Source organism: Triturus cristatus, chromosome 2_2 (assembly GCF_964204655.1).
Source record: "Triturus cristatus chromosome 2_2, aTriCri1.1, whole genome shotgun sequence".
Classification (NCBI taxonomy): Eukaryota; Metazoa; Chordata; class Amphibia; order Caudata; family Salamandridae; genus Triturus; species Triturus cristatus.
This window is the reverse complement of record NC_140582.1, coordinates 463895665-463908212: the sequence shown is the minus strand read 5'-3', so window position 1 is coordinate 463908212 and position 12548 is coordinate 463895665.

Genomic DNA, 12548 nt, shown 5'->3' with positions numbered 1-12548 from the left:
GTTGCCGAGATGCTACGGTTACCCTGCTACGGCATTTGGCCACTCATGGTAACAAGGTGTCGCTCTCTAAATTTCAATATTGTCGACCGGAGGTGACCTATCTCGGTCATCTCCTGTCGAAGGAGGGAAGACGGTTGACTTCTGAGCGCATCGCAACCATAACTAACATGCCTGTTCCTCGCACGCAACGTGATGTCCGCGCTTTGCTTGGTATAACCTCCTACTGTCGCCAATGGATTGCTAACTATTCTCTCTTGACTAAACCTTTCTTGTATCTAACTACGAAGGAAGTGCATGAACCTTTACCTTGGACTGATGAATGCCAGACTGCCTTTTCTGCTCTGAAAACTGCTCTTTGCTCTGCTCATGTGCTTGGCACCCCTGACTACCGGAAACCTTTTGTGCTCTACGTGCATGAGGTGGACGGTTGTTCTCTTTCAGTGTTGACACAGGACTTTGGTGGTAAGCAAAGGCCTTGTGCATATTTCTCGGCGGTTTTGGATAACGTCGCCAGAGCACTTCCCAGTTGTCTGCGGGCTGCAGCGGCAGTGGCTGTAGCGATCAGACAATCGGAAGGGCTAGTCCTGAATACGGATCTGACAGTGATGGTGCCTCATGCTGTGGACATATTATTAAACGACACAGACGCAGCACTTAACTAGTGCACGTCTTACAGGGTACGAATTGACCCTGTTTGCACCTCATATAACGATCAAACGATGTGTTAACTTGAACCCTGCCACGTTGTTGCCCCTCCCTTCAGGGGATGGTGGACGAGACATACATGATTGTATTTTTCGAACTGAAGAAGAAACCAAGGGCCGGATAGATCTAACTGACACCCCACTATTTGATGCCCAAGGAGAATTGTATGTTGATGGGTCCTGCTTTAGATTACCGGATGGTACGACAGCTGTGGCTTATGCGATCACTACCCTGCAAACGGTAGTCGAGGCAGCCAAGATACCATACCGGTCGGCCCAGGCGGCCGAATTGGTTGCATTATTCAGGGCCTGCGAGTTGGGGAAAGGTTTGAGGCTAAATGTCTACACCGATAGCCAGTATGCGTTCGGTGTAGCACATAGCTTCGGGAGGTTATGGGCGGAAAGAGGATTCTTGACATCTCATGGCGAAAAGATAAAGAATGGACCATTAGTTGACCGATTGCTGGCTGCATTAACATTACCTAAAACCCTGGCCATAGTGAAATGCAGTGCACACAAGGTTATAGTTGATGATGTGGGGAGGGGAAATTCCTTTGCGGATAGAATCGCCAAAGAAACAGCCCAGTCTGACACCATTTCCATGTTTGTAGTGACAAAAATGATAGAGGCAGGGGTTTTTAACAACACCATAGACAGTGTGAAAGAGCTACAAAAGGAGGTGACCCCGGAAGAACTGACATACTGGCAAGAACAGGTGGGGAGGCTTGATGAGAATGGATGTTGGACTGACTTGTCAGAGAGGTGTAGATGGTTACTGCCAACCGCATTTGTAAATGCAGTAGTAACTATGGCGCACGGACCTTCACATATAGGGGTCCAGGGCATCTGTGCCACATTGGATCCTGTCTGGTATAATGTTAATATCCATAAGACAGCTAGGAACCTGGTTCAGCATTGCATGATTTGTCTCCAGCATAATCCTGGGGTTAGCATTCCCGTCTTGGCGGGTAGTTTTGCGCCGCCCACCCTGCCTTTTGAAGTACTTCAAATGGATTACATACAGCTAGAACGAGTTAACAATCTGAAATACGTGCTGGTGGTGATCTGTACTTTTAGTAAATGGGTGGAGGCGTATCCCACAAAGGAAAATACTGCCCTGGCAACCGCGAAAGCTCTGGTAAAGGAGTTTTTCCCTCGATATGGGTTGCCACGGGTGATTTGGAGTGACAACGGGACACATTTTAATGCTGACTTAGTTAAGCATGTATGCAAGGGTCTGTCCATTCAGCAGAAGTTTCACGCAGCCCGACATCCTCAATCAGCGGGTCTAGTTGAGAAATATAATGGGATTCTGAAATTGAAACTGGCTAAACTTCAGGACACGACAGGATTAAAATGGCCTGATCTCCTGCCCCTGGCCCTGTTGTCCGTAAGAACTACTCCCCATTCCCGGAGTGGTATCTCCCCTTATGAGGTAATTTTTGGCAGACCTGCCAACGTGTGGGGAGTACCCCGGCCCAAATCCTTCAGGGACATCAACCATCCTATGTTGACTGATTATTTGTATGCTTTGACTAAAGATCTCCATTCCATTCATCAACAGATATCTGCTGTACTGCAGCCCCTGCCGGAGGGACCCGGACACAGCGTGGAACCTGGACAGTGGGTCTTGGTTCGAAACTACCAACGAAAATCGAGTTTGGATCCGCGCTGGTCCCGACCGTACCAGGTGCTCCTGGCAACGCGAACGGCGGTGAAAGTTGAGGGTAAGCAGCGCTGGATCCATATCTCCCATCTTAAGCGAGTTCCTCTCCCATTGCCAAGGGAGCAGCTTGACCAGGAGGAAGGCCTGCCAACCCAGGGCGAACCCAGCACTAGAAAACGACTTTCCCTGGACACCCGCAGAGAAGTTGACGGGCGAGGGGAGAGTGCTGTGAGCCTGAAAGACCCTTTTTGCGACCACTCAATTGCTCCAAGTGAGGCGTCTGGTCGGGAGCCCAGCTCCCCGTCTGATCCCACTGTGCCTGCTTTGTTTGTGAATCCTGAAACCCCTGGTCGGGATCGATATCACCTGCGGCCCCGGAAATAGGGAATCCCTGGTCTAGCCTTGGCGAGTGAAGTTGGAAGCCTCGGCAAAGACCTGAGGATTGGTAGAACACTGGACTGAACTCGTTGAGAGCATGGAACTTTCAGTAAAGCTCTGTTCAGAACGAAGGTAGAGACATTGGTCGGTTGGTGGGGGCCCAGGTGGAGTTTCTTTTCAACAAGGGTTGCGTCAAGTGCGACCCCAACGCGAGAAGTTTTTATTCTTTCTTTTTGTTTTTCTGAACAAATAGGAGTCTGGCTGTGAGGCTCTATACGGACACAGGAAAGAAGCACCCTTCGGCAGGTCGGACTGCTTGTAGCCCTTTTCCCGAGATTATATTGGACTTTTAATGAGAAAATGTACCCTTTTGCTCATTTTGTCCCTGAAGAAGGGCGGCCCATAGTACCTCGTACCATTCCCCCACATTTGCCAATGTTCTCCTCATGGAGCTTGCGTGTTAAAATTGTTTTCATTTCTATATTGATTGTATCATTTGTACTATGCTTAGGTCTGTTTATATATATAGAGTTTCGCCATCCTGTGCACACCTTGATAGTGTCTACCCCTGCTCCTAAGGAACATCATTTCCAGACTTTTGCCCCCCATAAGGAGAGACACCGACAGACATATGTACATAATGCTTTCATTGAGATGCTACACCAGACTCATAGTTCCACAAATGTTACTGGTTGTTGGGTCTGTGGTCTTCTCCCGTCAGTGATGCATAAGCAAGATTTGTTCATATCAATGCCTTTGTCTTATTTAGGTAGTTGCGAAGCCTGGTTCAAAATGTTATCCATGCTATATGAACACTACGCTATAGATGAACGTCGATTCTCAGAGAGGGATTATGCCTTGATTTTAGCCTATATAGAGACACACCAAGGTTTTACTCCTAATGCTGAGGGGACGGATGGTACCCTTGATCCTACCGCCTGTATGAACGTATACACTGATCATGAGAATGATACCTGGTTGAGGGATGAAGTGTTGGATTTCATGACCTTTAATTTTACTGAGTATTTCAAGTATTTCCAGGAGCGAAATGTCTCAGATGAGAAAATCATTCCGGTCCCGGTATTGAATACGTCCTCCTCCTTCTGCGTACAGGGTACTGGACATCTATCCGTAGGTTATAGTAGATGTAATTACACTTATAAACTACAGACTTTCAGTAGTCCCCCAACACTCACCCCTCCCAATGTTTATTTCGTGTGCGGTGAAAATGCATACACTTGGCTACCCAGGGGATGGGCAGGTCGATGTTACTTATCCTTTCTTTACCCACCGGTCTACATAGCTCCTTCTGATTATCACAAATCTCATTCCTTAAATCGGCGGAGCCTAAAAGCTGAAGCCGCCAGTAATGATGCCACTGACTAGACTGACACTCCAGCCCAACACTTCTTTGATATCATAAAAGGGGCATTGCCTATATGGGGACCCATCCTCAATAGTAAAGAAGTCAGGAGGCTATCTAGAGTAGTGGAAGGGGTGGTTAATACTACTGCAGGAATATTAACTAATATCACAGTGGAGCTCCAGGCGACCCGGCTTGTGACCCTCCAAAATCGTCTTGTTTTGGATGTTATCCTAGCTGATCGCGGAGGAGCTTGTAGAGTCATTGGCAGCTCCTGTTGTGTATATATACCTGACTCCGCCCCTTCTGTCCATTTAGCCATTCAGAAACTACATCGGCTAGCTTCGGAAATTCACACCGAGACTGGTACTTGGTCTTTGTCTGGGTGGTTTTGGGATCTGGTGACCACCTGGGGATGGAAGCTATTTATGATTCTTTTAGGAATAGTGGGGTTCATTTTCACCTGCTGTCTTTGTCTACAGTGCGGGCCTGCTTGCTGTGCATATTGTGCTGCTCAAGTTCGCCGATCCATCCCTAGGCCCGAGCCCGTCCAAACCAGAATAGATACTCAGCGGGCTCAGAAGGAGACGCACGACTTAATGCAGATTGATGAGGGTATTTTCGAAGACTGACCCCGTTATTAGCTATGCTGCGCTAAAAGGGCCGTTCTGAGGTATTCAAGATATTACGATATGATTAGCGCAGTATATCTAATGATAGTTTACCTCGTTATGGTGTATTAAACGGTTCGGGATCCCCGATTATGTTTAGTACGACAAAAAGGGCCGAGAAACCGAACCGCCTCCATCTTGGATTGCGGCTCTCTCTCTCACTTGGGAGTCACGTGGTCTTTTTCGCACACCCTCTGCTTTCCCCTTTCCTTGCATTTAATTAGGAGACAGGCTGAGTTGCTGAGAAGCAAGGTCACATCTGCTAAAAGGGAGTATCAGGAAAATTCCTCTAGGCCTGGGACAAGAAGGGAGTCACCCTTTCGACCTTCTCCGTAAAGATAGTAACCCTTTGTATGTGTAACCGAAACTAGAAATAGGCATGAGCTCATTAGGGGCACCAGGACTAACTGGTACTTTTCCACATATATGGTTTTGTATGCTGTACTGATAATGTATAAAAGTGTGTTACTGTCAAGGAGCCAGCAGTCTTCCTCGGCGCACCTGATGGGTGAGGATCGACGAGGCTCCTCTATATAGAGTTCTGTGGTGGCTAATAAATGTTTGAACCTTCCACGTTGCCAACTGCTCCTTCTTTCCTAATATTGCGGGCCAATGGTAAGTGTGGCCTTGGAATAATTATTCGGACACAACACTTATATAAGCCACAAGCAAGCCACAACTATGGGCAGATTAAAGCATTCGATGTTCACTATTGTCCACAGTTGCTGACCGCATTCGTTGTAATCAGGTCATTCGACTTTCCTCGGTCGTACGCCACAAGTGAATGTACCCCATCTTGGGTTCAGACACACCATGCGGTCACAGGCGAATACCAAATATCGTACCAACGATGTAACCGCACCTTATACTCTCATGTTCTCATGTGACGGTATTATGCCAGATTCTTACTTGTCTTACTTGACTTTTTCTGTGTGTCTAGCCTCAAAGTGCAGCTTCAGTGGGTAGCCTTCACGTTTGATGGCAGCAGCACTCGTGGTGTTGGGTCGCGCCGATCGGTTCATGATGGGTCGATTCAGAGGTAGAAAGACGAAGTAGTTCTCTGGGAAGGTTGCTCAGAAGTGGTTGCGCCAGTGGCTTGTAAAGTTCCCTTAGCTCAGACCATGCTCACTTGTTCCGCAGGAGGTAAAAAGCTGATTAATGCGGTCCTTCGAGAGGGAGCTGCGAGCTCATGCCGCCATCTTCTCCGTGCTAGAAGCCACACCCCCGGTCCTCTATATTTTTTATCACACTGTTCTACCCAAACGATATTTGTGTTTTTGATATTCTGTCAGTGATCCCTATAGAGAAGTATTGTTCTCCTGAGAGCTGTGAGACTACCTGCACAACTCAGCAATGCTAGTACAAAAATGGAGAGTAAAACGCATCACGCAGTTGTAATGTACAATGTGTGTCTGTGTGTGTGTATACATGCTGTGAGCCCCATTCACAAAGGTAACTTTACATGCAGATCTATCTACTTATGTACAGATCTACTCGTACATCGCGGTGCAACCCTCCAGTTTTTTGCTATTTATCATTTTACGTGAGGAGATGTACACCTTGTTTGAGGGTATGGAGTCTCCTACGGCTGTAAAAACTTCCTTAATTTTCTCTTAAGCCCACCCATTCTCTAACAACTGTTCCTCATTGGTCCACCTCTCTGTGCAGAGATCTCAACCAGCTTGCCATAGATCTCCGTACAGAAAACATAGAAGATTTGGAGGTGGTAGGTTTATGAACTACATTTTGTAGTACCAGACTCCTACTTTATGTACTCCAGAATGCTGTACGTGAATCAGCCCCATATTTTTTAATTTAATTTATCTAGAAAAGCGTGCAAGGTCCATGGTAGGTCTGGGTTATACCTTCCTATTTGGTATCCTGAAGGATGTGATGAACATAATACAGAGCAACAAGTGTTCTTATCCCTTTTGTTAGTTTGCCATTGGAACTCCTAACATATGGGAGGAACAAGCTCTAATTTCACGATTTCCTACTCCCACACATTAAACTAGGACACTCACTTGATCCTTCAATTGTTTTGTGGCAGCACACACATGTGCCACATTTGAAATACCCCTCCAGCGGTGATAAATTCCACCAAACAATTGAAGGCTCATTGTTGACAAATAAATACATCAAATGGAAACATAAAACTTTTTCAAATTGTAAAACTAAAAATGTGGTATATGAAGTGAGATGTCTGTGTGAAAAACGATATATTGGGAAAACTAACCAAGATGTTCGCCAAAGGATTACCCAGCACAAATCAAGAATTCGAAGGAGGTTGACTATGGCCCCACTGGTCAACCAGTGGATTGAAAAATAACACACTGAGACATAACTGTGTTGGACGGTTCTATCGGTTACACAACCGATCCCGAGGAGGGGACGTTGATAGGAAATTGACTCAGAAAGAGGCATACCTCATTTAATATTTCAATACTATCCCCAGTGGACTAAACGAGATGACTGAACTTCAGAACCTGTCACCAGTTAACATGAATATGGTGTCATAAGGGCATATATGATCCTGTAATTTTCCATCTCCAAATAGGGTGACCAACAGGTGCAATAGTCTCGCCTCAATCAGTTTGGGCAAAAAAGAAGTGTGGACGTAGAAACTACATATTCCAGAATGCCTCAATCCAGAGGCTCCCTACCAGGGAAGTACGCTGAGGCATCATTGACCAATTAACCAATCAGCTATATTGCGACTGGAAAGGAAGTTGTACTAGTTCCGGCAGCTTGTGGTTTGATGGAAACAGACTGGGTACAGGAGGTCGGAAACACTACGTTCACTTCTATCACAACATCAAGCGCAACACAAAAAGTAAATTCTAACCAACTACATGCTATTCTAGATACATCTGTAGTGGATTCTGCTCAGGCCAATACTATTAACAAGAGCGTAATAATATGTAAATGGGTGCCTCCCCGAGGTGGAGGCTGTTTATTCATACATTTGGCAATAGCGTGCAATGAACTGGTTTATAGAGATGTTGGGGGCCTCAACTACATTAAGTTTTACCGAAGTGCATTTAACGGCAGTTAGAACTTACCAAGCGCTTGGCAAATTAAGGCAGCAATTTGACAAAAAAGTATTCATTGTGTGTTGAAGTTCCAGTAGCACCCCCTTTCAATTTTTTTTCTTTTTAGAAAAACGTGAGTCAAATTCAGTGTTCCATCATTGATTGTGTACGAAGTAGTGACTACCGTGAACCAGAGTGTGTAAGAGCGGAATTGGTTTTGGAGGATGTTTTTACAGTGTACCACAGACTAATGATAATGAGCCCATGTTTGTTGTTTTAGGCCATTCCATCATATAAGCATGGAAAGTTTCCTTTACAGTATCATCATGTAACGTCAAGCAGATATGAGGTTAAATAATCGGTAGCCGCAAGTGTAGATTACATTTGTAAACCCCCTTATAATGTTGAGCTGGAAAGACATGAATAGTTTTTGTTTTCTTTTGTTGTGGTGGTCAACAGTTCTGAGTCCTGAGGAGAACCCTAAAACTAGGTTACGAGTTCGAAACACATTGACAAGTGTGCAACCAATGAGTGCATAAACAAATTGGGGCTGAAAATCAAGGTGGATGGGATTTAAAGTGAAGTCAACAATACCCCTGGTCTCAACCAGTGCAGCATTGTTAGGTTGCTTGGCCCATTGAACAAGGATTGTAGAAGCATTTTTACAGTGTGTACTAATATATGTGTACTGTGTAATATCTCCCTTTGGGCAGCCAAATCCAGAACTGATATATTTATTTTTTTGCAACGTAGGTTTTTGGTTGTGTTTAATGTGTTGGTTGTACAGTGATGCAGGATGGATATACTGTGTTGTAAATTTGAGATGTATTCATATTGTTCTTTTGTGTATGATAATTTCTACCACAAAAAGTATTATAATTAATGATTAAAAAGAATAAATGGTGGAGGAGCCTAGCGCGCATCCAAGATGGTCGCGTGAGCACAGGGCTCCCCGGACCCTCTCTGCTCCTCGGAATTTATCCTGAGAATATCCTGACGTGGCTTATGGAATCTGGGAGATAAAGACCAGCTGAGCGTATATCTCTTTTCAAAACTCAAATCGGACCTGGGAATCCTGAGTTGTCGTCGTCGGAACTTTTGGGACCCACCCGACGGAGGTGACCGGGGTGAAGGTGACCCGAGGGACCGGGCTGCAATTGAACAACAGCGGCTTCAGCGCGGTGCCAGCTGCCGATCCACCACTTTCGGTTTCGGTTTTGCACTTCAGGAGACCGGCAGGGAGGTGCGCTCGGGGTGGAGAGGTGCTTCCTGGGCCTCTGCATGAGGTTTTCTTTCATCTGCCACTAGAGCGCCTATCGCCTCGGACCCCCTATACCGACATTTTGTGGTCTTCTTGCTGGTGCCTTACACCTCTTGATTGGAGGTCCCCTCGGGTGACCGTGTTCACATGGGGGGCAAAGGGGGTCCCGAGGGCCGCAAGACCAAGGCTTCCCTCCGCGGGGGGGCAGTCCAGAGCAATAACATGGACCGCTACACCCAGGGCAGGGGGCCCTCTGGCGCTGCTGGCCTCCCCTCGGATACTGCAGAAGGAGGCGCGACCGCCACTACGGAACTATCCTTGCAGGACATTATGGGCGCCATTGATGGCATCAGGGAAACCATCGCGACGCAATATGAGGCCCTGGCCCGTAAGATTGACACTGTCGCGATCGATGTCACCCTGATCCGGGCCGACCTCTCCAAAACTAACGAGAAGGTCCAGGCTCTCGACGCACGGACCTCCACCCTCGGTGCGGATGTGTCGGATCTGCGGGCCGCGCTTGGAGACATCAGGGTGGTTAACGACCATATGGCCCGGCGGCTTGAGGACTTCGAGGGACGGGCCCGACGCAACAACATCCGCGTCATAGGTGTACCGGAGTCCTCTGACGGCCGCCCGGTTGACCTCGTGGTCGAGGAACTTATCCTGAAACAGTTGTCCTCGGCTGGCCTAAGTAAGTTCTTTGCCGTGGAGCGGGCCCATCGAGTTCCGGGCGGTCGGCCACGGCCGGGGGCCCCCCCGAGGCCTATCGTGGCCAAACTGTTCTACTACAGGGACCGCGACGCTATTCTGCAGGCCTCACGGACCCACGGCCCGGTTCGTCATGAGAACTCGACCATCAATTTTTACCCGGACTTCACGCAACTGGTCCAGAAACAACGGATGGGATTCCAAGGGGTGAAGCGTCGTCTCCGTGAGCTGGGCCTAAAGTATTCGATGCTCTACCCTGCAAAACTCCGAGTGGAACATGGGGATCGGACAGCCTTTTTTGACTCTCCTGTGGCTGCAAGTGACTGGCTGGACTCTCTGCCGGACGGAGGTGGCCGTCCCGGACCCTCTGCGGGCACCGCAGGTGATGGGTCCCCTTTAGAATGACTTTTGGTCCTTGATTTTGCCTTTTTGCACTGTACAGTCGGGTCTTATTTCATTTGCATATTGTGTTTTACCAGGACCAGTGAGGGGGGCGGGCGGGGACGGGTCCCTTACCTCCTCTGGGTTCTTTTCGTAGAATGGGGTTAGGGGGGCGACAGGCACACTGCAAGTTGGGGGGGTTTTTTTGGCCCGCAGGGGTGCAGGGTGGGGGGAGTTGGTCCTGGGGTGGGGTTGGGGGGGAGGAGGGTTTGTTTTGCTGTGTGTTTTTTGTTTACAGGGCGAGGTACTGATTTTTGTCCACATTTGGGAACTGTGCTGCAGGCTGGGGGACCCTTGATCTATTGTGGGGGATGGGGGGGGACGGGTTGAGGCTTATGTCATGGAACGTCAATGGGTTGGGGGACCGTATCAAGCGGGGTGTAGTACTGCAATATTTGCGTCGTTTGACTCCTGATGTGGTGTTTCTCCAGGAGACGCATCTGGTTGGCAATGTTTGTCATGCAATGAACAGGGGGGGATACCGCCTCGTGGCCCATTCTGGTTTCACAACTGGTTCCAGGGGGGTGGGCATTCTGCTGCGAACCTCACTTCCGGTGGAGATCACTAAGATAGTCTCGGATGACAGAGGGCGCTATGTGTGTTGGATTGGGAGGTGGGAGGGGCAGCCCCTTGCCCTGGTTTCAGTTTACGTCCCCCCGGGCCTCCAGAACTCCACCTTCACTGACTTGGGTCGAATGCTGCTTGACCTCCCGGACAGCCTCCTGCTCATGGGCGGGGACTTTAATTCTGTGGTTTCGGGTGAACTGGATCGTCACCCACCAAGGACCCTCCCCGCTGCCCAGGCATGGCTGGGTGGGATGCTGGAGACCTTCGGCCTGGTGGATAGTTGGAGATTAATGCATCCGACCCAATGTCAATTCACCTTTCACTCGGGGGCGCATGGGAGTCTCTCTAGGTTAGACTACTTCCTTATGCCCGCGGCGCAGACTGGTCGGATTCGAGAGGTCAGGCACCTGGCGCGGGGTATCTCCGACCATTCTCCGCTGTGGCTTGTTTTTGACACCGGGCCGCGGTCTGCAGGGCGGATCGCTCCCATTAACCCATGGTACCTGCGAGACCCTACGACTCGTGACAGCCTGGTTAAGGCTATGGACCAATACTTCCTGGATAACGAGGGGTCGGTGTCTTCTGCAATGTCCCTGTGGGAAGCCTTTAAAACCGTGATCCGCGGACACGCCCTTTCCCAGATAGTGGTGGCTAAGAGGGTCAAGAGTGAGGCAGTGGTGAGGCTGGAGACTGACATCTTGGGGCTGGAGTCGGCCTTGGAGGCGAATGTTACTCCGGACGGGCTCCATGCCCTCAGCCTGAAACAGTTTGAATATAGGTCCCTGGTCACTGACGCGGCCAAAACTATGTATAGGGAGTAGCAGGGTCGACTGTACGATGCCGGGGACAAGGCGGGAAAGTTGATCGCGTGGCTGGACAGGAAGGAGAGAGTGAATCGTGTGGTCCCGGAGTTGCGTGCTGCGGATGGTGTGTGTGTGACGGAGCCTGACGAGATTGTGGAATGTTTTGCCGACCACCTCCGGGCTGTGTACTCCCCAGTGACTGACAGGGATGAGGACGACTCTCGCCTTCTACTGAGGGATATCGCCTTGCCCTGCCTGTCCGTTGAGGACCGTGAGCGGCTGGACGCCCCCTTGTCGGTGGATGAAATAGCGACCGCGATCCGCTCCCTTCGCTCGGGCAAGGCTATGGGTCCCAACGGTCTGCCCATTGAGCTATATAAATTGCGCCCTGACAAGCTTGCGCCCTTCCTCAGTCGCATGTTCCGTGAGTCTCTGGCGGCGGGTTCCCTCCCGGCCGATCAGCGTTTGGCCACGATAGTCGTTATCCCCAAGGAGGACAAGCCGCGAGATCGCTGTACTTCTTACCGGCCTATTTCACTGCTAAATGCGGAGCCTAAGATCCTGGCGAAAGTCCTTGCCAATCGTCTGTTGAGCGTCGTGTGCGATCTGATTCATCCGGACCAATGCGGATTTATCCCGCATCGTAACACCGCTCTTAACTTGCGGCGTCTTCATGGCGCCCTTGCCAGGGCGGAGCTCCTCTCCGAACCGGCCGTGCTGGTTTCTTTGGATGCCACGATGGCTTTTGACACCATCGAGTGGCCATTCCTCTGGGCTGTCTTGGCTAAATTTGGCTTTGGAGAAGGATTTATTGGCTGGGTGAAGCTTCTGTACACGGGACCCATGGCTCAGGTGGTGGTGAACGGGCGGGTCTCTCGGCCCTTTGCCCTCGGCAGGGGCACGAGGCAGGGATGCCCGTTGTCCCCTTTGCTCTTCGCTCTCGCCCTGGAG